A 25,763-nucleotide genomic window follows, 5' to 3' on the forward strand; every position below is an offset into this window, starting at 1 on the left:
AAAATGAAAACCACTCTCTGATCTCCCTTCCAGAGGTGATTCCACGAATCCTCTCAAGGTCCTGGAACATGTCAACTCAATATCAGTGGTATTGTCTTAAGATTGGACAAGAGATTGCACTGGCTGCAACTTTCATAACTATAGATTGCTTTAAAATGAAAATAATAAGCTGATATGATCCCCCAAAATGTAAAATGTTCCATGCTGTATCAAAATGCCTTTCACCATGCCAAACATAATAGCAGTTCTCCCCCCCCCCACCCCTTCAGTCAAAGGAAGGTAATTTGGAGCCAGGATGATGGTAACTAACTCAACAGTCCAAGTTACCAGGCACCTCTGTTGCTGGGAAAATTACAGGTAAATGGCTCGGAAATAGCTGGGGATTCCTGTGGGAGGTGAGGGCAATTTTGGCAAAGGGACATACTTCCCCCACCTCTCTTTCCACCACATGGCTAAGAATGTTATCATCTAGGTGTCTCTGTGTGAAAAGAACAGTGCACATTGCAGTTTGAGGTCATCTCCCAATCCAGACTGTCATTATTTTGCAGGAAGAATTCAACTGCATACTGATGGTTTTAGGTTTGCACAAAGAAATTGGTTTTTAAAAGCACCCAGGCACTCTTGTGAAACAGACCAAACTTTTTTTAAAAAAAAACCCACCAAATTGACTTTTTGTGATAAGGAACACGCATTAGAAAGTGTGGAATGCTAATTGAGTAATGAGAAATCGTATAGCCTTGGTGCAAAAAAATCAGGATGGAGGCTCAGTAAACCACAGAAGTTACAGAACTCCATGCACGTTTTGTGCAAACAAAACAGCATGAGTGCCGAATTAGAAGGTCACATGGAAGCGCCCTGAATTAGAGATGAAGAAATGCGCAGGCAGCCAAATTCTGAACCCTGTTAGCAAACAGAATTTTGGGGTGCTGGCTAGGGTTGCCATACATCCTGGAAAACCCGGACATGTCCTCTTTTTAGGAGTCAACATGCCCATCCGGATGGATTTTCACATTTTAGAGGAAATGTCTGGGTTGGTGGGGGCATGCACATGCTTGGGAGGGCACTGTGCCCCAGAAGCAGAAGCACCACATCAGAGTAAGGCTGTCGCAGTGAAGGTCAGGTAGGAGCAGCTCAGGTTTGGGGGCTCAGATTTGGGTGGCTTTGGTTTGGGCTTTGGTTCAGGCTGCTCTGCATGCTGCAGCCGCTGCCAGCCTGAGCTGGGGAAAGAGGTGCATGGGCACAGAGGTGGCCCCATGCACCCACATGCCTCTTTCCCTGGCTCAGGCTGGCAGTAGCTCAGGCTGCCCTCTTTTTTTTGCTCTTCAAGATACGGCAACCCTGGTGTTGACTGTTTCTCCAGAAATATCTGGCATGGGAGCAATGGAGTGTTGACACTGTATCTCCGTTAGTGGTGCAGTTCTGCAATTTTAGACCCTGAACATACAGTGTTGGGTGTGTAGCTTTAAATGGCCGTATGTATTCAGTTAATGTTTCTTTCCTTCCATCCTCCCTGCACACCATGCTTTACGACTGCTGTGCATTCCTGATACATCAGAAGAACAAACAAACAAGATGAAAAAACCCGTTCAAATCCTGAGAAAAAGGAAATATCCTTAGAATGCTCAGTGCCATGTCTTAAACTCACGCAGATCATAGCACCGCCATAACTAGAAGAATAAAATGAGAGTTTCCTTCTGCTATCCTAAGCACGGTTGATGTCGAAAAAGCTAATATACATTTTGAAATGAAAACAACGGTATGCTGATGCCCAGAATTTTCCCATTTGATAGGGATTCCGTTTGTGGAGTATGTGAATCAGCATGTTATTTCCTCAGTAATCCATTCTAGTGTGAATGAATGAGCATGGGAAAACACACACACACACACACCACACACACACAGCCTAGCCCTTTGTTGTGCTGTTAATACCAAATAGACTTTTGCTGGGCTGTAAATGTTAAAATTGTATTTGTTTGATTGTAACTTAGTGGCTGATCTGTGATCGTATAATAAATATTGGTTGCAATGATAAAGTGAACATATGTCCCCTTTTACGTGCTCAGCTGCCTGCTCCCTGACTATAAAAGGTTTTTTAAAAAGACAAGGGAAGGATGTGGTGCCAACCAGATTCGGCCCTGGGCCCAGATGCTGACACGAGGCCTATTTGCTGCTGCCCATCACCTCCCACTCCCTGGTTAGTCCAGCCCAAGCGATCCAGCCCAAGCAATACCCCTACCCCATGCCTCCCAGAGGCTCTGCACAACAGCTCTCATCAGCCCCAACTTGCATGTCCAGTGGTCAGGTAAAACTGAGTTACAGTCCAAAATATTTGGAAAGCACCAGATTGGGGAAGGCTGTCTTTAATCAATGCAGCACAGAGACCAACTAGTCTGTCTAGCCAGAAGAACATGAGAACCAAGAGGAGAAAGGATGACGAAGGGATGGTTTTCATTCTCCTTTTGAATGTCCTTCTTACTGGCTTTAGGAACACATTGACCACATCAATGTGCCTCCTTGAGGCATTTCCCATTCTGCGTGCTCTTCATGAGTAGAATGGTGGAAATGGTTTTAATGAATGTGTCACAGTCCGGTCGGCGGGCGATTGAAGCCCTGACGGAGGACGTCAGGACCAGAGGCAAGATGGTGATGTAGAAGCAGGAACAGGTGCAGGGCTGAGGGTCCAGCAGCAGGCAGTCGCAGGGTCAAGGAGCAAGGCAGAGGCGAAGGTCTGGGAGTCAAGGAGCAAGGCATCGGCAAGGCAAAGGTCCAAGGGTCGAGGATCAAGGCGTTGGCAAGGCAAGGGTCCACGGAGCAAGGCGTCGGCGAGGCAGGGGTCCAAGGAACAAGGAGCAAGAGTCCAGATGCAACAAGGCAGGGATAGCGTTGCTGTGGCCAGGAGCTGAAGGAAAATGCTGAGCTTTTTATCCCTCCCAGCTCTTGCCACCAGGTGCAGTAAGTTATTACCTGAGTGACCTCTCCTTGCTTCTCCAGCACAAGCTGAGGCAGGGCCCAGTCCTGCAAAGCACTACAGGCCCCAGAGCCTGACTCCTGCCCATACTCCTGACAGAATGAATAAATCTATTTGGCAGTATGTGGCAAGCTGAATATTAGTCAACAGGGTGCTACATGTGCCATGTGATGCAAGAATGATTGACTTGTGGTCCTCCAAATGTTGGACTACAACTCCCATCATTCCTCACCATTGGACATGTTGGCTGCCCAACATCTGGAGGATCATGGGCTCCCCTTCCCTGAGCTAATACAATATGACAATTTTTATATTCTCATTGATCATTCAAGTAACAATACCTTTAAAAAAGATCTCATTGAAGCATACAGCCTTGAGTGCAAAATTAGTTCTTACATAAATAACGTGGGGAATTCAACAAAAGGAGAAGACTGATATTCAGTAGTTACTATATAATCAGTGGTCACAGCATCTAAGCATAACTTACCAAATCCTCATGTGGCAACTCAAGCTTTGACAAGGATAGCTAACAGAATAGAGTTGTTTTCCCCATCACAATTTTTCTCTTAATAAGACGAGTTGAAATAAGAATTGCGATGATAGCTTCTGCTTCAACCCAAGGGATGATTATCCATGGGGAATCTGCTTCCTTCACAGCTGTAATTGCTTAAGAGCAGCTTGTTTCAGTCAAATGCTGTGATGGAAGAGAGGAAACACATTAAAATCCCAACTTTCAACTGGCCAATCAGGGACCCTCTAGTGGGTGGAGCCTTGCTAGCGGACCGTGAATTGGGTGCTTCCATTCTGGTCTGCCCACGACACATAAAAGCTGACTGCGCCTGGCACCTTCAGCGCAGTCGGGAGAAGCGTAAGTTCTGTTGGCAAAGATATAATGCCCAATATATAGGAAGGTGACCCAGTCCATGGAATAGCCATCTAGCATTCAGTGTCACTTCATAATGAATATTGATTCACAATGGCCGCTTACATTGCATTATCTCCATGTAATCTCTGTAGAGGCAGGGTGTTTACAGCTCTTGTAAGTGGCCTTTCAATTTGTTGTAGTGTTAGAAAAGGGCACCGAGCCATCAAAATGTGTCATGCTTCATGTTTATTGCTTGTGCTCTCTATCTTCTGTCGAGGTGCAAAAGGTTGTTCTTAGACAGGAATTTTTGTTTTCCCCTTTTCAATGATGGAGGTTTTATAGCCAGTTTCATCCTGTGACATGACATCAGTGATGGGACAAGAAGCACGAAGGCCACCACCACATCACTCCCTCTTCCACTCCGACCTGATTTCCTACAGCAGCAGCATGAAGGCAAACAGACATTGTCTAGGGGTCCCGTCCCTGAGGCAAGAGTGCCACTAACACGATACCATCAACTGTGTTGCACTAACGAAAGCCCAGGCTTGCTGGTCTCAGAATGGTGCTTAGAGACAAAGGTGTGTGTGGGGTGGGGGGGTGGGGAGAAGAAATATAGTTTGTTTGACAGAGATAGATAGGCATTTCTGTGTGCCTTCCTTTCATTTTATGGCTCTCTACCTTTGAAATCATGGTGTTCATTCAACGTGCTAAAAGACAATAAATAATTAAGGCTGGAAAGACAGTAGTACGAGATATGAGAAAATATTACATTGTTTGCTGATATAATAACAACAGGAATGCTATTTGATATCTCTCTTTTAGGCAGAAAATAGGTGTATCGATTCTTCATATTCTATTGCACACCCCTTTTATATTATTTTATGGTGCTTGCTTCGACAGCACGTATACTGAAACTGGAACGATATTAATTTATGATATAGTTTTTCCATTTTGTTGCATGCACATGAGATTACACCATTCGTTTTCACAGAGGATACAATCCAATATGGGATCACTGATCCCTAAAAAGTTTAAAACTGTTGTGGATTGCTGAGAGTTAGGCTTTCATATAGCACTGGGGTGAAATGAAAGCTAGCAATCCCATTTTGTTTTTACCAGCAAAATACCCAATCAGTTTTTGTTGCAATGGGGTGGTGGTGGTTTCCAGAATCGCTCCTGGTGAGATGTGCTCTGTGCATCTGGTACTTGGATGAAAATCAGATGAAAACCTTCCCTACTTATAGGGAATGCAACAACAACCAACATTCTCGATAGAGATCTGCTTAAAAATGGTTTAGTCCTTGTTTCACATTCCATGGGTTGCAAAGATCATTAATTAAAGGTGCTGAGTCATGAATGCAAATGACAGCACAGAGTTTATAAGAGAACCACTTGTGAACTGTGCCCACAAGGTGTTCTGAATCGATGCCAGCTTCCCTCCCAATGAAAACAGCAGCTTTGGTAGGTGGGTGGTATTAATTGGTAGCATGGGAAATCCAGGATTAACCCTCCCCATCCTATGAAGCCCTGTTCCTGCTATTTGCATTACAAAAACCATGCATGTTAATAGCATTCACACAAACCCACATCTGTTTTGTCCCATCAGTGGGCTGGTTTTGACACATGCTCGCTCCCTGCAGTAGTCATTTTCAATTTGTTCAGATTGCTTAGAAATGAAGGCCACACATTGGCTCCCTGTGGGATTCAGAAAGATTTAATTAGTGAATCTAATCTAATCCATTAAAAACTATACTTACCTTGAGATGTGGCTGTGCTGGTCCTCTGCCCATCTGTAGAGATGGAGAAGAAACTCTTTTGAATTCTCTTGAATTTGCATCGAAAGATGAACCTACACAATTTATAGAATCATAGAATCAGAATTGTAGATTTGGAAGGTACACAAGGGTCATCTAGTCCAACCCCCTGCAATGCAAGAATCTCAGCTAAAGCATCCATGATGGACACTTCCTGAAACAAACTGAAACCTTGTCATCTTTTGAAATTCACACTTCCACAATGCAGTTCTCCAATCAAGCAGTGTGTAGAAAAATGTGCATACAAAGTAATGTGTACATAAGAATGCATCTGTTAGTGAAACTAAAATACTACAGAAAAATGCATGCAAAAATGTGTATATTTGGCAAAAAAAGCATACCAAAATTAAGATAAATCTGCAGTAAAATGCTGAATTTTCATTTAAAAATGAATTTGTAAGCTTATGTGGAAATGTGGAGAACCAAAGGTAAAAATGGAAAATGGAGATACTGGCAGGAACTAAACTGACAGATTCACCCATGCCTAGCAATAAGTCAACAGTGCCTCATGCTTGTTGATGTTTAGTCGTTTAGTTGTGTCTGACTCTTCGTGACCCCATGGACCAGAGCATGCCAGGCACTCCTCATGCCTTGCCTCATGTCAAATATCTCTCTCTCTCTCTCTCTCTCTCTCTCTCTCTCTCTCTCTCTCTCTCTCTCTCTCTCTCTCTCAAAGACTCCCCAGATTTGGTACCCAATATTGTATCTATATTTGGTACCCAATATTGTATCTAAAAAGCAGAGACATCACCTTGCCGACAAAGGTCCGTATAGTTAAAGCTATGGTTTTCCCAGTAGTGATGTATGGAAGTGAGAGCTGGACCATCAAGAAGGCTGATCGCCGAAGAATTGATGCTTTTGAATTATGGTGCTGGAGGAGACTCTTGAGAGTCCCATGGACTGCAAGAAGATCAAACCTATCCATTCTTAAGGAAATCAGCCCTGAGTGCTCACTGGAAGGACAGATCGTGAAGCTGAGGCTCCAATACTTTGGCCACCTCATGAGAAGAGAAGAATCCTTGGAAAAGACCTTGATGTTGGGAAAGATGGAGGGCACTAGGAGAAGAGGACGACAGAGGACGAGATGGTTGGACAGTGTTCTCGAAGCTACGAACATGAGTTTGACCAAACTGCGGGAGGCAGTGCAAGACAGGAGTGCCTGGCGTGCTATGGTCCATGGGGTCACGAAGAGTCGGACACGACTAAACGACTAAACAACAACAACATTGTATCTATTCTAGGGAAGAAATGCTAGTGGCTTTAGTAAAAACTGATTCAAATAAACCATACATAAACAGATGGGAAAGGGTTCTAGTACTATGTGAATTGCATCATTTTTACAGAGCTCTTTCAGTGCAAATGACCTGTTTTTCCTTGGTCTTTCATTGGTTTAAGCAGGTGGAATGCATAGTTTATGGGTGTGAGATAGAGAGCGACAGTGACTGCTCATAGCCCTAGAACAGATCACAAGGACTTCACAAATCAATTTTGTTTCCATGACCAGTAGTGGAAAAAAGCAAGTCCTGGGAGGGCTAACACACGTTTATCATCACAAATGTGTATCTTTTGCCAAATGAACAGCAGAAATGAGCAGTCAGTTGATGCAGGGCTGTGGCTCCATCAACAGCAGGTTTCTCCCTTAAAAGCAATTCCTAGCAATACAGAACAAGAATGTTGATGAAAAGAGGGAGCCACTGCATAGCCCAACTTTAATGAAATTTCTTTACAATAATACTTTTAAATTAGAAGTAGCATCTGTTCTTTTGTTCACTACCTAATTTCACAGTTCAGTTGGAAACAGCACCAGGTAATAAGGAGGGAACTTAAGGTGGGAGGGAACTCATACGGATTTACATTTTTGGAATGGTGAGAAATACACTTTTAATTAAACATTTCTACATTCCTTCCAGTCTTCCCTACCATTACACACACACACACACACACACACACACACACACACACACACACACACACATTGCAGGGCAGATTTTACAGGTCTCATTATTTGCCACCTAAATCCTTTGGTGATAGCAGAATGCAGAGACATAAAACTGAAAAACACTTAACTGAATATGAAGTGTTTTATGGGGCAGGTTGGCAGTGATTCATCACCAGGCATGCAAATTCCTTCATTGTCAGCATTGGCAAAGATGCCCAACTGCAAATTGTAGGGTTGTGAAGCTTCTGTTGCTGTCCATGGTATTTGAAATGTTTCATACATATTTAAGAAACTCCCTTACCAGCTTCACCCTCTCTCCTCCATTTCTCACTCTACTTCTAGTCTGATTTATTTTGTGGGCTAAACTCCATGTTATATTAAGCATGCTTTTAAAAAGTGTGTGCTCAACACAGATACCTTTATTTCTCAATGAAAAAAAAAAGTCAAGCAGCCTCCCCCCCCCTTAACCTGGCTTGCAACCACATTGTGCAAGGAGGAAGAAATTCACTGCAACGTTTTCTTGCCCTAGCTGCCCTAGCTGTTTTTTTGCTCAACATGGTGCTACTTTAAATAAGCAGCATGCAAATAGAGCAGCAGGGGGGAAACTCAGAGCCAAATATCCCTGGAAATTGCCACTGTCTTACTCTTTTTTCGGCTATCCAATTTAACTTGCACTTTGATGGATGATCATAGTGGTCACTGATCAATTGTTTGAGAAGTTACTATTTGCAAGAGAACGTTTGTGCTGCTCCGTGTCCCCTTTGCCATGTGAAAATCTCTATATGTTCAGGAGGAAGAGCTATAGCAAAAAGCAGAAGAGGCCCTTACCACAGAGTTAGAAAACTGCCAAATGTTGCTGAACTACAACTCCCACGAGTCAGAATGGAGATCCATTGTTGTCTACTCAAGACAAAGAGCTTTTTTCATTTCATTTCATTTTAAATGACTTGCAGATCTTCACAGAAGACAACAGCTCTAGCTGGAAGCAATCTATATTTCACAATGTACACATTCTTTATTCATTATTTACTAAATAATAAAAAGCCCATACTTTTTATCACTGCCATATTTATATCCCACCCTTCCTTCAAAGGACCTCACAGAAGGGCAATCTGGTTCTGCAAAATATTGATCAACTGGTTGTCATTGCATCCCTCCCAAAACAACAATTTACTGATGATGTAAATTGGAGAAAGTATGATTTGCTGCATTTTTTTGTTGAGTGTGGAATGAATGCATCAATGCAACAGCTTCAAAATGACTTAAAACTGTCACCTTCTTCTCATTACTTCATTGTAGTTTATAACAGCTGCCATTGGTGCAGTGAGTTTGAAACCATGCATGAAGGGGATAAGATAGAGAACTGAGTGGTTGTAACTTCAGAGTGGTTATAAAAATATGATAAATGGGTAGAGTTACCAAACATAGTCCATGATGGATGGTCTCAATTACTTCTCATCTGCAACATAATTCACTTGGGTATAATGTACCAAAGAACTGCTGGCAAGCACATCTCCAGTGTTGTTGAGCTAAATAGAAAAACCTTTTGATAATGCAGTGTGAAGGAAGCAAATGTCTGCTATTACCAATCAGAAGATGTTAGGGATGAGTAGATGTTTCCAATTTTCCATTTCTTTATTGGCACATGGGTTCACTGTGCTCCAAGTTCAACGCTCCTGAATTATGAAATTGGAAACATTTCTAAAATTCTAAAATTTGCCAATGCAAATTTTGCTGCAACTTTAATTTATTTCTACCCCCCCCGATTCCCATCTAACATTATCACTGAATGTTTTCAAACTGATTAAACATTGGAAAATCCCCCCCAAAAAAACACAAACCCAGTTCTGATGTTGATGTGGCTCTGTCAAGACTCAAGAGTCTTTGTGTGCTGCGTTATAATGTGTGTATGCCTTATTGCACTTTGGTAAAACACCACACAAAAAAAGAATCTGGATACAATCCTATGTATGATAACATTTAGACTGGAATAATGATGTGGGGTGGGGGAGAAATGTGTGTATGTCTATCATTGAAAAACTGTGTATGTATGCTTTTCTGTATAGCCAAAGCTCTGTACTTCAGTTTGGAACATTATATTAATATACTACAGACTATAAGAAAACAGGAACTTGAGAAGCCCACCTGTGGGTTGAGTAATGAAATAAAATGTACCACTTATATATCACTAACTTCCACTGTGGAAAAGAGGAATGCAGTACCGGTAGGAACACAGCATAAAAACAATTAAAAGTAACAAGAAAAGCAGAAAAACCTTTCTGGGCTAGTTATACATTATAGATTTAAAGCACCTGCATAGCTGCCAAGTTTTCCCTTTTCTTGCGAGGAAGCCTATTCAGCATAAGGGAATTTCCCTTAAAAAAAAGGGAGAACTTGGCAGCTATGCACCCGTTTGCTCAAAGAATCTTGGGAATGATCACTTGTTAAGTGTGCTTGGAATTGAAGTTCTGTGGGATGTAAACTAAAGTTCCCAGGAATCTTTGGAGTGCTTGAAATGCATGGTGTATGCACAGCCTTAAAACGTCTACTGAAATTAAAAAGTTGCTGGACAATTCCCATTGTCCAAAACAGGCATAGGCGAACTCGACCCTCCAGGTGTTTTGTGATAATAATTTCCATCATCCCAGACCACTGGTCCTGTTAGCTAGGGGTGATGCGAGCTGTAGTCCCAAAACATCTGGAGGGCCGAGTTTGCCTATGCCTGGTCCAAATCAACTGACCTTGCAGGCTGGGGATATGGAAGATAATGACTGCTCCCCACATCAAATGGGGGGAGTTTTTTGCATGGTTGTGCGCAGCCCTGCCATTCTACGCGGCCCCCTAAAATACAAGCGGTGACCCATGCCCCCCCCTGTGGTGGCGATCCCAGGGTTCCCCGTTAAAGGAGTTGTTTTGAGGGGAGTCATTGGCCATACGCTGATAGGTTGTCAGTGGTCTCCCCTGCGCTGCAGTGAAATGGGGTGGGTGTGTTCTCTGCTTAAACATACGTTTTCCAGAGTCAGCCCAATCCCCACACATTTTGAATAACCCTGATGTTCCCCAGATCCCCGGGCAGGGACTGGGAGGGATAAACACCCAATGCCCAAGCCAAGGTCTCCCTACACCTGAATCTTTAATAAAGTTGTGGCCAATTTTAATCCCATAACATGTTGCCACGAGTCATTATTCCACTCTCTTGGAGTGTAGATGGAGCTAAATGTGAACACCATATCTTCTATACCCTAAAAGTCAATTGACAAAAAGGATTGTGAATTTTCTCAATCCACATCCAAGAAGGATTTAAGAAAGGCAGGGAATTAATTGAAGGGTTCGCCATCACCATCTGGAGTGCCACAGGCAGTGGCAGACTTTGGGTTGTCAAGTTTCAGCGGCATCCTGTTCAACAGTAAAATTCAGTGCTATACCACCTCTCATGTTCTACAGCATTGTTGTGGCACCCCGTGTAGCTTGGCGCCCAGTCCAAATACAAGATGCTTATCTATTCTCACCCACAGGTGTTCAAAGAAGGCCCTAGTAGTTCTGCAAGCATTAGAGACAAGTGTGTGGGTTGATATAACCATCTCTGGTCAGTGGCCACATGACAGGGAGCAACTAAAGCCCCAAGAGATCTGGTTTCCCAGGGTTACCCAGCGAAACCAAGCATCAGTGATGCGATCATGACGGGACTTTGGGGCTGAAGCCTAGCGCCTCCACTCAGCAGAATGGGCAGGAAGGTTTCCCTGAGCAACAGGGTTGGCTTATGTGAAATACGGTAATCCCCATTAACAAATAAAGAGCCCACCTGACTCAGTAAGGCAATTCAGTCAAGAGTCTAAAATTACCCAAGTGCACCACTGCCAAGCAGAGATATGAACTCTTCTGCCTCAAGAGCAACACTCATTGAAGAATAATGCCCGCCACACAAAAATAACTAGGTCAAGATGTATTTAAAATGCCTGGGAAGATCCCAGAAGGAAAAGAAATGGCAGAGGAATTAGGAAATTCCAGCACTGGTGGTGGATTAAATGAGACAATTAGAGTAGAATGTGTCTAGTAAAGGTGTTGCCTGCAAGAAGAAAGGCGCTTACGATTCCCCACAATTACATATTGTTTCTAGGAGATAAGAGTGAAACAAAGAATGTAAAATTATACAAAATTAAATAATGAAGCGGACAAAGTTGCTGAAATATTCATTTTAAATGCTTCTTTTGCAAGGACGCTTGGCAAGGAGTATTGCTTGAAAACAGCAAGAATGATATAGACACTTGTAAGGTGCAGGAAGACAGAATATAATTGTTTGTATGCAAATGAATAAGGAAATGCCAAGACAGGGATAGCTAAGCCACAGTCCATGGCCTGCATCCAGGTCTGGGCATATTTGGTGGAAACGACTGTGATGTTTACTATATCCACTGCACCCAATCTTTATGTTCAGAAGCTCAGAGTAGCTTTTCGCTACTTGATTTGCACTTGATTAGGGCAACTTGAGGGACGCGGGTGGCGCTGTGGGTTAAACCACAGAGCCTAGGGCTTGCTGATCAGAAGGTTGGCGGTTTGAATCCCCGCGACAGGGTGAGCTCCCGTTGCTCAGTCCCAGCTCCTGCCAACCTAGCAGTTCAAAAGCACGTCAAAGTGCAAGTAGATAAATAGGTACCGCTACAGTGGGAAGATAAACGGCATTTCCGTGTGCTGCTCTGGTTCGCCAGAAGCGGCTTTGTCATGCTGGCCACATGACCTGGAAGCTGTATGCCGGCTCCCTTGGCCAATAACGTGAGATGAGCGCCACAACCCCAGAGTCGGTCACGACTGGACCTAATGGTCAGGGGTCCCTTTACCTTTAGGGTGACTTGATGAATTGTGCAAACTACAGCATCCCAATAGTGAGCAACTAAAAGGTCACACACACACACACACACAAGTTTGCTTTGGCTTCAACTGCAGTGGCAATTATAGCCTGTGCATTAAAGAACAACAGCTGGATTCACAGCAACGAGCACTTTTATCATACAGGGATTCAATTCCACCCCTCAGTTACCACATACAGCAACTGAGCATGTGAAAAGATACAGCCTGCATTCAACTGTATAGTCAACATCCAAACAATAAGCCCTTTATGAAGGAGTGAAGTGAAATCCAGCCCAAGAAAACTCCTGCCACCATTCTTTGAAGGTGCTACCAGACTTTTTCTCTCTTTGTTGCATGTGAGAAAAAGTGAGGGAGGTTCCTCTTTAATGCACCTGAAAAGAGACGGCATTTCAATTGTCATGGGTCCAAGCTGTCACCTCCAGTGAGAAGTGAAAAGGGTACTCTCCTGAGAGTATCTGTCTTCTGTATCATGAATTCTTCAGACAAACAAGCAGAAAACACCACTGCTGCCAACAAGATTGGAAGCGGGTTGTTCCAGGTGACACCAGGTTTTCTTTAAAAGCCTCCAAGATCAAAGGCAGAAAAATCTTCCCTTGTACAGGGAAGCTAAATCACACACAACTGAAGATCTTAAACATGCATGAAGGACTACCTATTGTTTAGAAAAACAGAAGAAGGGCAATCATTCTTCCTGACTGCTGCATGGAGCTGCTACATTTGAAGACATACCAGAGTTCTTGTTTTATTTTCCTGCATTGAAGGAACTAGGCCTGGCTTCAGACATAAAGGTGAAGGTGTCTTCCATTACTGGATCTCCAACTTCTTGACTCGCCAAAAAGAAACTACAGCCAGGCCATACACATTCTCTTTGGGGTGACCAGAAATAACCAAACTGCCATTACATCTGCTTGAAACCTTTTAGAAGCCCACCACTTCTCCCCAACAATTATTTTTGGCATCGTCCATGAGTGATATCCAGGGATGGCCCACCCATGAGGCAAGGTGAGGTAACTGCTTCAGGTGGTAGGATCCATCAGGGTCCCAGATCCCAAAGTCAATATTTCTTTCCCCATTGTTTCTGACACCAAAATGTATTGGGATAGCTCTGGTTATAACATTAATGAAACAGAAAACAAAGGGTGACATTGAAGTAAGTTTTACTTGGAGTAGATCCATTGAAATTAGTCATGTTAATTAATTTCAGTCGATCTACTCTGAGTAAAGCTTAGTTGAATACCACCCAGCTTGTTTAACTTGCACAAGCTCCCCTCTAATTGCTCTTTTCTACTGCCCTAGTGTTGTATCCTGTTAAATATGAGTTTATGTGTGAAAAAGTTTGTCCTTAACAGGACCCAGGAGTTGAGGGGAGAGAATGGGAGGGGGGGAAAAGAAGGCAGACATAAAAGAATAGGCCGAGAATGTAAATGGAGGTTATGAATGCAGTTTTTCTTATTATTAAAATTTATTCCCCCGATAGATAAAGTTTACCAGACCTAGAAGGATTGCAGCATGGCTATAATTTATCAGTCATTAAGTAGTTTTGATAAATTGACTGCAGACATCCAGATGTCAAAGATAATTCAAAGACAATTGAAAGAAATGAAAATGCTGTATTTCTTTAGTTAAATTTGAGCAACACACATGCCTGTGGAATGGATACATCCAATTAAGAAGATACATATTACCATCTGCCACCACATAAATTAAATTTTGTAGCACCAGAGGCACAGAATGCTTGTGACTGTCACTCTTTCCAGAAACCCAAATTAGACAAACGTGCCTAAACCCTAAGAAAATATTTGAAGCACTATTCTAGACACCTTGTAGAAGTAAAAACATAGAAGGCATTTATTCTTTATTTAAAGCATTTTTACCCCACTCTTCATTCATGAAAGCTCTTAGTAATACAATTTGTTTTGTTTTTTTAATCAATAAAAGATCGGTTACAAAAAGTCAGTTCCTGCCCTCAGCTTTACAGTCTAAAAGACATAACACAAAAGGAAATAAAGTGATGGGGAGGAAAGAGGAAAACAGCAAACTTAGGCACCGGTTCTTAAAATGAGAAGCTGGGGTGCACACAGTTCAGGCAGCCTGATGCTAGGTGATGCTAAGTCTGGTGCTAGGTGACAGTTGAGGGCAGGCCAAAGGCAGCTGGTCCATCAGCAGAGATGAAGAAATAGCCCTGCTTCCCTTCTTTCCCTCTGCTTTGCAGCCTTGATGCAATGGCTGCTACTAGAAAACATCCTAAATAATTCAACTGGGAGGGGAACCACAGCCTGCTCCTAGATATTCTGTGATGAGAAATAAGTTCAAGTTTGCCAAATAAAACATTTGTGGCATATTTTTTGCTGCTTCCCAGTATAAAATCAACACGAGAGCACCAAAATATTAACATTCTTGTACTGTAGTCTTAGTGACTGGAGCATGGAGGGAGCTGTCAGATGTACCGTAAACTAGTATTTTAAAGTATTAAGAAAGAAAAGGCACACAAACCATTTCAGTAAGTAGGACAGAAACAAGATATTTCCATAAGACGTTTCCAGTGGTCTGTATGATTAATGAAATCTGACTGCTCCGTTGCAAATGTAGTACCACAAGATAAAAGAGGAGACTGTGTGTAAATAAAGAAGGTGAAATGATGTTTGGTGATCTCTTAGCAACAACTGGAGTTTCAAGAGCAACCACCCATCAATCATTTTTCTGACAGTGCTCATTAATTTCTGTGTGGCTTACAGGGTGTTCCTGAACTTGTTTTTGGTATTTTTGCCTAGTGTGAAGTCCTGATAACAGCAATCCCATGGAGGTAAAGGGATTCTGTTATGCATAGACTTCCCTGTGCACAAGAAAAGTGATCACATATAGAGATGCCCTTACCAGTGAAGTGAATGGGGTGAAACCATAATGCAAGGACCATTATTGTGTCATTTTGTGGCAATCTTAACGATACTGTATACATAATCTTTGCTTCTTTTTATTTGTAAGCAAAACAATAAGAACCTCAATTCCTTGGTCTGAAGGACCTCTGCAAAAATTTCCATCAGTATTTGGTCAAGACACATTTAAATGAACAGTCCATATATCTACTAGCTGGCCCTGCCACACATTGCTGTGGCTCATCCATGTGATTTCCCCACCCTATCCCGACCCATGGCGTATCATGGCCCCTTGTCCCCCCACCCCAGCTCATCCCTGTGACTGTTCCCACCGTTTCCTAACCTATCCCACCCCCCACCCAAGCGAGTCAGTACCTCCATTCGGCCTAGTCTGTAAAGGCTTCTGCCTAGTATGTAAATGGAAGCTGAGGTGCTGTTGAGAGGGAATGTTTTATAGGTGCAGTACCAGTGTAGCCATCACTAGAGGGCACTGGTTTGCAACCTGGTTCTTTTCCCAGCATGCATTTTCATCTGAGTGGTGTGTTTTGAAACACAGGGTTTTGGGGTTTTTACCTGGCACAGGTGTGCCATCTGTCTTGGCAAACTTTCCTATAGCCTTCGGACATTTGCATGTGATGTTGTGTCAAAATTTCACCTCAATCGGTCAAGCGATTTTGTGGATCATTGGAGACGAAGGAACATACCCAGTTTACATATATATATATATAGATAGATAGAGAAGGGGGTATGATTTGTGAACAAAAAAGTGCAAGCATAAAAAAGTATATAAACAAAGATTCAGAGCAGGTCGAAAGGCATAATAAAGTTTTAACTCATACAAAGATTCCAATCACAAATAATAAAGATATACAAAAATAAAAGTATTCTCTACCTGTGAGTTCCATCATTATTGAGAATAAAGGTTCTATATAGTCCTAAATAAGCCAGGCATTTGGATATACTGGTAGCATTGAGTGACCATGTGCCTTAATATTCAGATAAGAAATAAAATCATGCCGTATATATATATCTGCCCTCAGTTGGTGTAATAATCTGAGGCTGTAACTTTAACCATTTTTGTTCAAATTGAGTTCAAAATGACTGGAAGTAATTTGTGAGATGTAAATAAAAGATGCACAATTAACAGTGCAAAACACATTATTACAGGCATGCAGTAGATTTTGTTCGCCCCCGCTTTCACTTAAGGACAAAATTGCTCCTGGAGCTCCAGGGCTTGGTTTTTCAACTGTGCGTGATACACCTTTTATTTCTCTCCATTTAGACCGCTATCAAAAACTATGCAACAATCAGACATCACACTCTTGGGAGACAATTGCTAGGGCACCCACTCAGACAACCTCATTGCTGTAAGCGTGCTCCATTTTCACTCCATGTAACATACTTGGGGAGTCAATTTCGGAACAATTTCTTTAAGAATAATGGCAGCTGTGTGTTCTTTCATGGGAAAGTCATCATGTTTGCCTTATGTGAGAGCACAAAAGAAAATCTGTATACACAAAGCTAATGAAAATAAAATTTGACACGTCCAGCTGTCTAACCTGTAGGAATACTTTCCATGAGAATAACCTTAATTTCTTTTTTTAAAAAAATAATGTATTTATAGAATTTTTTTCAAATAACAAAACATACAAAAATACAAAACACAAAAAGAAAATACAAAATAATACAAAAAAATTCTAACTTATAACCCTTATTTCCAATATATTGACTTCCTCATTCCTCCTCCTTCTGCGATTCTTTACATATCATCCGTAGTAAACTCTAAATCTTATATAATTTCTAATTATTACTTTAATGTTACCTTATTTCTCTATCTTTTACATCTTATCCTTTTATATTCTATCTAAATCTTACTTCTTAATTAAATTATCATTAACTTCTAACAATACTTATTTCACACCATTGTATTATCTACAACCTCTATTTTATCTCCCTCACTTTCACTAGTTCTAATCTATTATACGCTTATTCTTTAAATAAGTTTTAAATTGCTTCCAATCTTCTTCCACTGCTGCTTCACGCCGATCCCGGAGTCTCCCGGTCAACTCAGACAGTTCCATGAATTCTATCAGCTTCTTCTGCCATTCATCCACTGTTGGTAATTCTTCATTCTTCCAATTCTTTGCAAGTAGAATTCTTGCAGCTGTTGTGGCATACAAAAAGAAAGTAACATTTCATCCCCCATTATCCCAAGTAAGAAGGCTTCTGTTTTTTTGGGAAAGGTGTTTTTCAACACTTTTTTCAGTTCATTATAAATCTTTTCCCAGAAGTCTCTCACTTGGGGACACGTCCACCACATGTGGAAAAAGGTTCCTTCTTGCTTCTTACATTTCCAACAATTATTATCTTGTTTATGATAAATCTTTGCTAGCTTTACCGGAGTCAGATACCATCTATACATCATTTTCATCAAATTTTCTTTTAACACTGTACACGTGGCAAATCTCATATTATGCTTCCATAGCCTTTCCCAATCTTCCACCATGAATAACCTTAATTTCTAAAGTGTATCTGAAGAAGTGTGCATGCACACGAAAGCTTATACCCAAACTTGTTTGGTCTCTAAGGTGCCAGTTTAATTTTATTTATTTACTAGCTGACCCGGCCACGCGTTGCTGTGGTTCTTTCCTGTGATCCCCCCCACCCTGTCATGATCCATGATGTATCCTGCCCCTCCTCCCTCCACCCCGGCTCATCCCTGTGTTTCGGTAGGATACCCTTCCCTCTCTTGTCCCTGGGGAGTGTTGGCCCCTCCCCCTGTATCTCCATACCTTGGCCCCCACCCTCGAAAAGGAACTGTTAGGTTCTGGATTCTATTTCCCAGCATGCACTTTTGTCTGAACCCTCTGTTGTTCCTGGAGAGTGTTGGCCCCTACCCCTGGTATCTTCCTACATTGGCCCCCATCCTTGGAGAAGGAGCTGTCAGTTTCTGGGTTCCATTTCCCAGTATTTACTTTTGTCTGAGCCCTCTGTTGTCCCCTCCCCCCTGTATCTCCATACATTGGCCCCTGTGCATGCATCGTGAACATTTCTATATGTTTAGATTAAGGATCGGGGGTGATGATGTGGCCTGGGACCCAGAGAACTACTTAAAGAATCCCAACCCGGGGAGGGGAGGCAAATAGCGAAGCCCCACAGCCCTGTAGCAACAGACAGGCTCAGACAGAAGGAGGGGGATCATATGGGCCACTTGGCGCGGGCCTCCGAATCCAAAGCGGGCCTCGGTCAGCATATTCACAATCAGTAAAATGAAAAAAGTAACAAAAGGGTTAAAAACAGGGACACATTATCTTATCTACCTGGGCCGGGCCTCTGTCTGGCCCTGTAAGGGCCTGGCAACAGAAGGTGCGAGTACCCGAGTTGTTCAGTTCCATAAAAAAACCCAGGAAGTGGCAAGGGGAAGGTAGGGAATTATAAATGGGGTGGGGGGTGTGCACTGCAAATATCTAAGGACTTAAACTGGGGAGAGAAAGTGAATGGTTGTGTTTTTTATATAAAAAAAAAAAGACACAGAGGCTTACAAGCAGTTGTTTCTCCTAAAATAAGACATACCCATAAAATAAGTCATATTTATTTTTGTCTTGTGGATTTTTTGGGGGTAGTGGTGCTAAATTGTAAAGTAAAAACCCCTTGCAGTGTAGGGGCCTACATAAATCAAAGGCCGTGCTGCGGTCTGTGGCAACCCCCCCTCCCCAGGCAGGCCCCGACCTCCACTTGGCAATGTTGGTTCTTTGGTGGGGTTTTTTTTTTGGGTGGGGGTAGTGTTGCTAAATGGTAAAGTAAAACCCCTTGCCGTGCAGGGGCCTACATAAATCGAAGGCCGTGCTGCGGTCTGTGGCAACCCCCCCCCAGGCAGGCCCCGACCTCCACTTGGCAATGTTGGTTCTTTGGTGGTTTTTTTTGGGGGGGGGTAGTGGTGCTAAATGGTAAAGTAAAACCCCTTGCCGTGCCCCCAAGTGTGTTGCTGTGGGTTATCCCCCTCCCCGGGCCCAGTGGAGGCCTGTCAGCCTGTCAGGGGCCTAAAACAAAGGTCTAGATAAAATGGCTGCCTTGGTGTATTTCAGTTGCTTGGTTGATGATGATGTCATTCGGTTTGTGGGTGTGGCTTAGATTTCTCAGGAAGGGAGGGGGTGTACCATGGGAGGAATTCCACTTGAGGGCGCTGTTTGACTTGGTGGAAAAGCAGGTCTGTACCTTGGCAGGTGTGCGATTTGAGGGATTTTTGCCCCCAACAACGCTCTAGGAGTGGCCTGGATCGTTGTGTCAAAATTTCAGGACGATCGGTCAAGCGGTTACGGAGAAAAGTGTCAAACGGAATTTCACGGTTTTTACATTTTTATATATATATAGATTTCAACTGTGTCAGACCAACATGGCTACCTACTTGAACCTTAATTTAATAGACAGAAAGACCTCATAGAAATAAGCATGGAAGGAAAGGCAAGTATTCATATATTTCAGAGGCAACACTTTGTAATTTTAGGAGGACACTGCTGTCACCCAATGCCAGCAAACTATACCCAGTTATGTAGAAGTATATTTAAGTGTCTTGTTTTTCATAATTGCTCCTTATATTGTGTATTGAGACCAAGGGGGTAAAATTGCTATTTATTTTTGTGCTTGTGTGTGTGTGTGTGTGTGTCTGTGTGGCAGGGGGTGTTTTGCCTGTGGCCAGTAATATTTTGAAGCCTCCAATTCATTTTTATTTCAGAGAGGCAACAGCTGCTATAATATCATAGTTGCAGAAGCCATGGCTATGCTTAAAATGCAGTGGGGTCATTTCCCTCTCACTGTGTTTCATGCCTTTTTTTATGTTGCTCCACAAACCAGAGAGAAGGCACTGGCAGGGATGTCCCCACAAGATGCCCATTATTCCATTTCTTTCTCTTGTTCAGTGAAGCTGTACACATCTCTGCTTAACTGCTGCTTATGTTTACAAATCATTTGGAAGCTGGGTTTTTTTGGGGGGAAAGCATACCAAACTGCAGTGTTTCTCAAAAAAACTACAGGATACCGATAAATTGTGGCTAACATTGGGTGCGCTGCACTTCAAAGAGCAGCAGTGGGAGCACATTGGAGCAGGAGTAAAGGAAATCTGTTGTCCTTCCAGCTGGTTTATCTTGAACTGCTGCCTTTCCCACTAGGGAGAGTGTTGAATCTTAAGGCAAGCCACATCGCTCCTTGTGACGACCCGTGTCCCACTCTCTCCTACTATCACTGCGACACAGGAATCCAGAGGGGAAAACACCCACCCTCTGCTCCTGCCGCCTCAAAAATAAACCCCTTTTCCTAATGGGTTTCTAAGTAAGGAGAGCCTTCCAGCCTACGTGGCCTGGTACCTTAAGAAACTCTAGGCTGTCCCCCAGGAATAACCTCTTGCCTCCTGTAAAGGGTCTCCCTCAGTTGGATTCCCCCACTGTAGAAGTTTGCCCTAGGCACTCTGGCAACTTCTTGGCACCTCAGGTTACCCTTCTAAGCCTCCTCCGTGTAACTTCAGGACACAAACCACCACCTCCCTGCCTGAGGTGAGTTTGGCCCTCTCTTGAGTCACCACGGCTGTGAGTCCTGGTACCTCGCTGGAAAAATACAAACGGACCTCTTGTTGGCAAAAACAGAGATGAAGTTTTATTGTGTTAAAAACATAAGTGATTCTTTAACGTGTCATTTATTAATTAGCTTTGTTCCAGTTGTACAAAATAAACTCAGTCAAACATTTAACTTTAAGTTTTCCTAGCCTCTTAACTGTCTTCATACAAGCCACCACATAACATCACACCACACCTTCCTCCCTCTCCCTCCTAACTGACCAAACCGACACTCCCTCCTTTCAAACCGGGCACAGTCCCGCCCCCATCAGAGTTCTATGTCAGTCAGGCTGGAGGTGGGTTAACTCTTTGCCAGCCGGGCAGGAATAAACATTTTAAAAGTGCTTCAATTTGTCACATATCTCCCCCCCACCACAAAGACATTGCGTCGGCTTGCTCTTAATTAACTAGAGCAATGCCAAAGCAATGGGCTTGGGGTTAAAAATACATCAATGCATTCTATAACATTCATATTACAAAGTCAACTAAATTAACATCTCATAAACTTGTACACAGATAAACCATGTTTGGTATGAGTCAGATTATAACGCCTAAGCACAAATGTTCTGCTAGGGTTATCACCGTTTCATATAATAATTTGCACCATCCTATACCTCTCAAAAATACCTGGATAAGGCGTCCGCTATGATGTTTTCCTTCCCACTTATGTGCTTACCCTGTGTCTATTACATGAGTTGCTAGGCTGGTCCTCCCTGGGATGTTTGAGAAGATCTGAGCAAACTGAGCAAGGACTATTTTTAACTGCTCCTTTTGCTCTGGGGTCAGACTTTCATCGAATGACACCTCTGCTAGAGTTGTGCCATTACTCAGCTCTCCCCACCCAGTTAAATGAATTCCTTGGGTCATCTTCCCCTTTACTTGTAACACCAACTTATTTCTGTCAAAATAAGGCTTAAGTAAATTTACATGAAAGTTTTTACATCGGTTCCCTTCCCCATCTAACTCTACCAAATAGTTCACCGCAGATATCCTCTCGACCACTTTGAAGGGACCGTCCCACGACATCTCCAACTTCTTTCGACGTCTTGTTCTTAACACGAGCACACTGTCACCAGGCTGGAAAGTTCTGTCTCTTGCGTGTGCATCATACCACTGCTTCTGTCGACGCTGTGCCTGTTGCAAGTTGTGAGCAGCTTGCTCCCGTAGCTCTTGAAGGTCGCTCTGCAGCTCCTGTAGATACGTCACAACATCAGGGCTGTCGATCTGCTCCTCCCCTGACCACGCTGCTTTCATCAAGTCTAGGGGTCCTCGTGGCTGTCGTCCAAATAGGAGTTCAAAAGGACTGAACCCTGTGCTCTCCTGCGGCACTTCGCGATAACCAAATAGGAAGTGTTGCAGCCTCTCATCCCAGTCGTTAGGATGATTGATGGAATAGGTTTTTAGCATCCGGCTCAGGGTTGAGTTAAATTTCTCCGTCAAGCCATTCGACTGTGGATGATAAGCCGTAGTTTTAACATGCTTAATCCCACAAAGAGTTAAAAGCTCTTCCGTGGTCTTGGACGTGAAGGATGTCCCTAAATCTGTTATAATTTCTTTGGGGAATCCCAGCCTTAGGAACACCGACATGAGGGCTTTTGCTACAGTCTTTGATTCAATGTCCTTTAGAGGTATTGCTTCTGGATAGCGCGTAGCATAATCCACGAGGCATAAAATAAACTTATTCCCCCTTTTTGTAACTCTGGAGATAGGCCCGAGGATGTCCACTCCTACTCTGGAAAAGGGCTCAGTAATTACGGGAATAGACTGTAACAAGCCTCGCGTTTTGTCCGCTCTTTTGCCTGCTTTTTGGCAGATCACACAGGACTTGCAATACTCTTTGATGTCCTTGCCCATCCCAGGCCAGTAAAATCTTGCTTGGATTCTATCACTAGTTTTTCTAATGCCTAGATGCGCTGCTGAGGGTGCGTCGTGTGCCATTTGTAGCACTTGCAACCGGTAAGCTCTTGGCAACACTAACTGTTTCTTCCTTTCCCAAACAGCAGCAGTTTTCCTCCTCCTAGAAATTCTATACAGTCTTCCCTCAATGGTGGTAAATAAGCAGGGGTTCTCCACAGTTACTTCGGCAGTAGGACTTTGTGCTTTACCCCACAGCTCTTTTATAGTTTCATCCTCTTTTTGATCACTCAAGAATTGGGCACCGTGCTCCTGGACCACTGGCACGCTAATCAGCCCTTCATCCTCACCAGGCTCTATGGGTGACTCTATAACTGCAGGAGGATTACTCTCAGTGACTTGAGACTGTGACCTAGTTATCACTTGAATACGGTGCTTCTGACTAGCTAGGTCATTCCCTATTAAAAAGGGTACCTCCAATTCATTTAGGATTCCTACTCTCCATTTGCCACAAAATCCTTTGTAGGTAATATCAACTTCAGCTAATGGTACTTCAAAATGTGGCCCCCATATGCCTTTTAAACTATAGGACTGACCCTTGAGGTACTGCTCCTTTGGAACAAATTGTGATTTGACAAGTGAGACTTCTGCTCCTGTGTCCCTCAAACCTAAACAAGACTGACCATTTAATTCAATTGGCTCCATGTAATCTTGGTTGCATTCCTGCTCAGCCCTCCAGACCTGTAATACCTTAGAAGTAGTCTCAGCTGGACTGTCTGTTTTCTCTGAGCCTTCTGTCTGAGGCGAGCTATTTTCCTGTGACTGCATTACCAGTTTTACTTGTTTAGCTGCAGTAGGTGTAGTTTGCGACTTAACCAGCAGGGGGCACCTGGCACGTACATGGCCCTCACGATTACAGAAAAAACAAGTGATTTTCTTAGACCCTGTCTTGTCAGAAACTGATTCCCTGACAGGAAAATTTTCTTGCCTGTCTTTATTTTCTCTGTTTCTCCATGGATTACCCTTCTGTGAGTGTTTTGGGAATGCTATTTCATTGAAATCTCCTTGTAGTTCGTCTAAGACCTCAGCAACCCCTGCCACAGTTTTCAGTTTTTTATCCCTCAAGAACCAACGTAAATTGCTAGGGATTTGCTTAAAAAATTGTTCTAAACAAATTAATTGTTTTAACTCATCAAAGTCCTTCACTCCACTCCCTTGAATCCATCTGTCAAGTAATTTATCTAAGCGGCTAGCTAGTTGGGCATAAGTCTCTTTATGTTCCTTTTTTGCCTCACGAAAAGCCTTTCTGCTTTGTTCAGCCGTGAGTCCACATCGAACCCTGACCCTTTGCTTAAATACTTGGTAACTTGACAGCTCTTCTTCCCTCAGGTCAGCATAAATTTCACTTAGTATCCCACAAATTTGAGGTCTTAAATAAAGCATCCAGTTCTCCTCAGGTATTTGAAATTCCACCCAAACGCGTTCGAAGGTAAATAGAAACGATTCGACATTATCGTCTTTTCCAAATTTGGGGAACCTTTTTAAATTAATTGCGATACTATCATTATTAACTGGGCTACTAGTTAATTCTGATCGCAAACGTATCTCTTCAAGCTTCATTCTGTCCTGTTCTAATTGAACCCTTAACCTCTCGGACTGCATTCTCTCCTCAGCTTCAATTCTAGCTTTTTCCCTCTCACTATCAATTCTAGCTTTTTCCCTCTCACTTTCAGATGCTATCTTTTCCCTCTCAGCTTCAATTCTGGCTTTTTCTCTCTCACTTTCAATTCTGGCTTTTTCCCTCTCACTTTCAGCTGCTATCTTTTCCCTCTCAGCTTCAATTCGGGCCATCTCAATTCGTAGTTTCATCAGTTCTACCTCAGAACCTGGGCTTCCCTCAGCCCCTTCCGTTCTTTCATCTCCTTTTGCCTCTCTGGGTTTTCTTACGTGAGTCATTTTCCTCACAGGAAAATCCTGACAGACTCAAACCAAACTAGGCGCGTGAGCTTTGAATTTCGATCACGACGCTGCCACCAAAAATGTGACGACCCGTGTCCCACTCTCTCCTACTATCACTGCGACACAGGAATCCAGAGGGGAAAACACCCACCCTCTGCTCCTGCCGCCTCAAAAATAAACCCCTTTTCCTAATGGGTTTCTAAGTAAGGAGAGCCTTCCAGCCTACGTGGCCTGGTACCTTAAGAAACTCTAGGCTGTCCCCCAGGAATAACCTCTTGCCTCCTGTAAAGGGTCTCCCTCAGTTGGATTCCCCCACTGTAGAAGTTTGCCCTAGGCACTCTGGCAACTTCTTGGCACCTCAGGTTACCCTTCTAAGCCTCCTCCGTGTAACTTCAGGACACAAACCACCACCTCCCTGCCTGAGGTGAGTTTGGCCCTCTCTTGAGTCACCACGGCTGTGAGTCCTGGTACCTCGCTGGAAAAATACAAACGGACCTCTTGTTGGCAAAAACAGAGATGAAGTTTTATTGTGTTAAAAACATAAGTGATTCTTTAACGTGTCATTTATTAATTAGCTTTGTTCCAGTTGTACAAAATAAACTCAGTCAAACATTTAACTTTAAGTTTTCCTAGCCTCTTAACTGTCTTCATACAAGCCACCACATAACATCACACCACACCTTCCTCCCTCTCCCTCCTAACTGACCAAACCGACACTCCCTCCTTTCAAACCGGGCACAGTCCCGTCCCCATCAGAGTTCTATGTCAGTCAGGCTGGAGGTGGGTTAACTCTTTGCCAGCCGGGCAGGAATAAACATTTTAAAAGTGCTTCAATTTGTCACACTCCTCCTTTAAAAAAAAACCACGTGGAGAATTAGATAGAGTCTGTTGTGTAAGTGTCAGTTTTAAAGTCCACACCTGACTTTCGAAGGAACATCAAGACCACACTCCCTACCTTTTTTGGATGTATCAATTTTAATTAAATTTTTCACTTACAAATCAATCATATCATACCAAGT

Source organism: Zootoca vivipara, chromosome 9 (assembly GCF_963506605.1).
Source record: "Zootoca vivipara chromosome 9, rZooViv1.1, whole genome shotgun sequence".
Taxonomy (NCBI): Eukaryota; Metazoa; Chordata; class Lepidosauria; order Squamata; family Lacertidae; genus Zootoca; species Zootoca vivipara.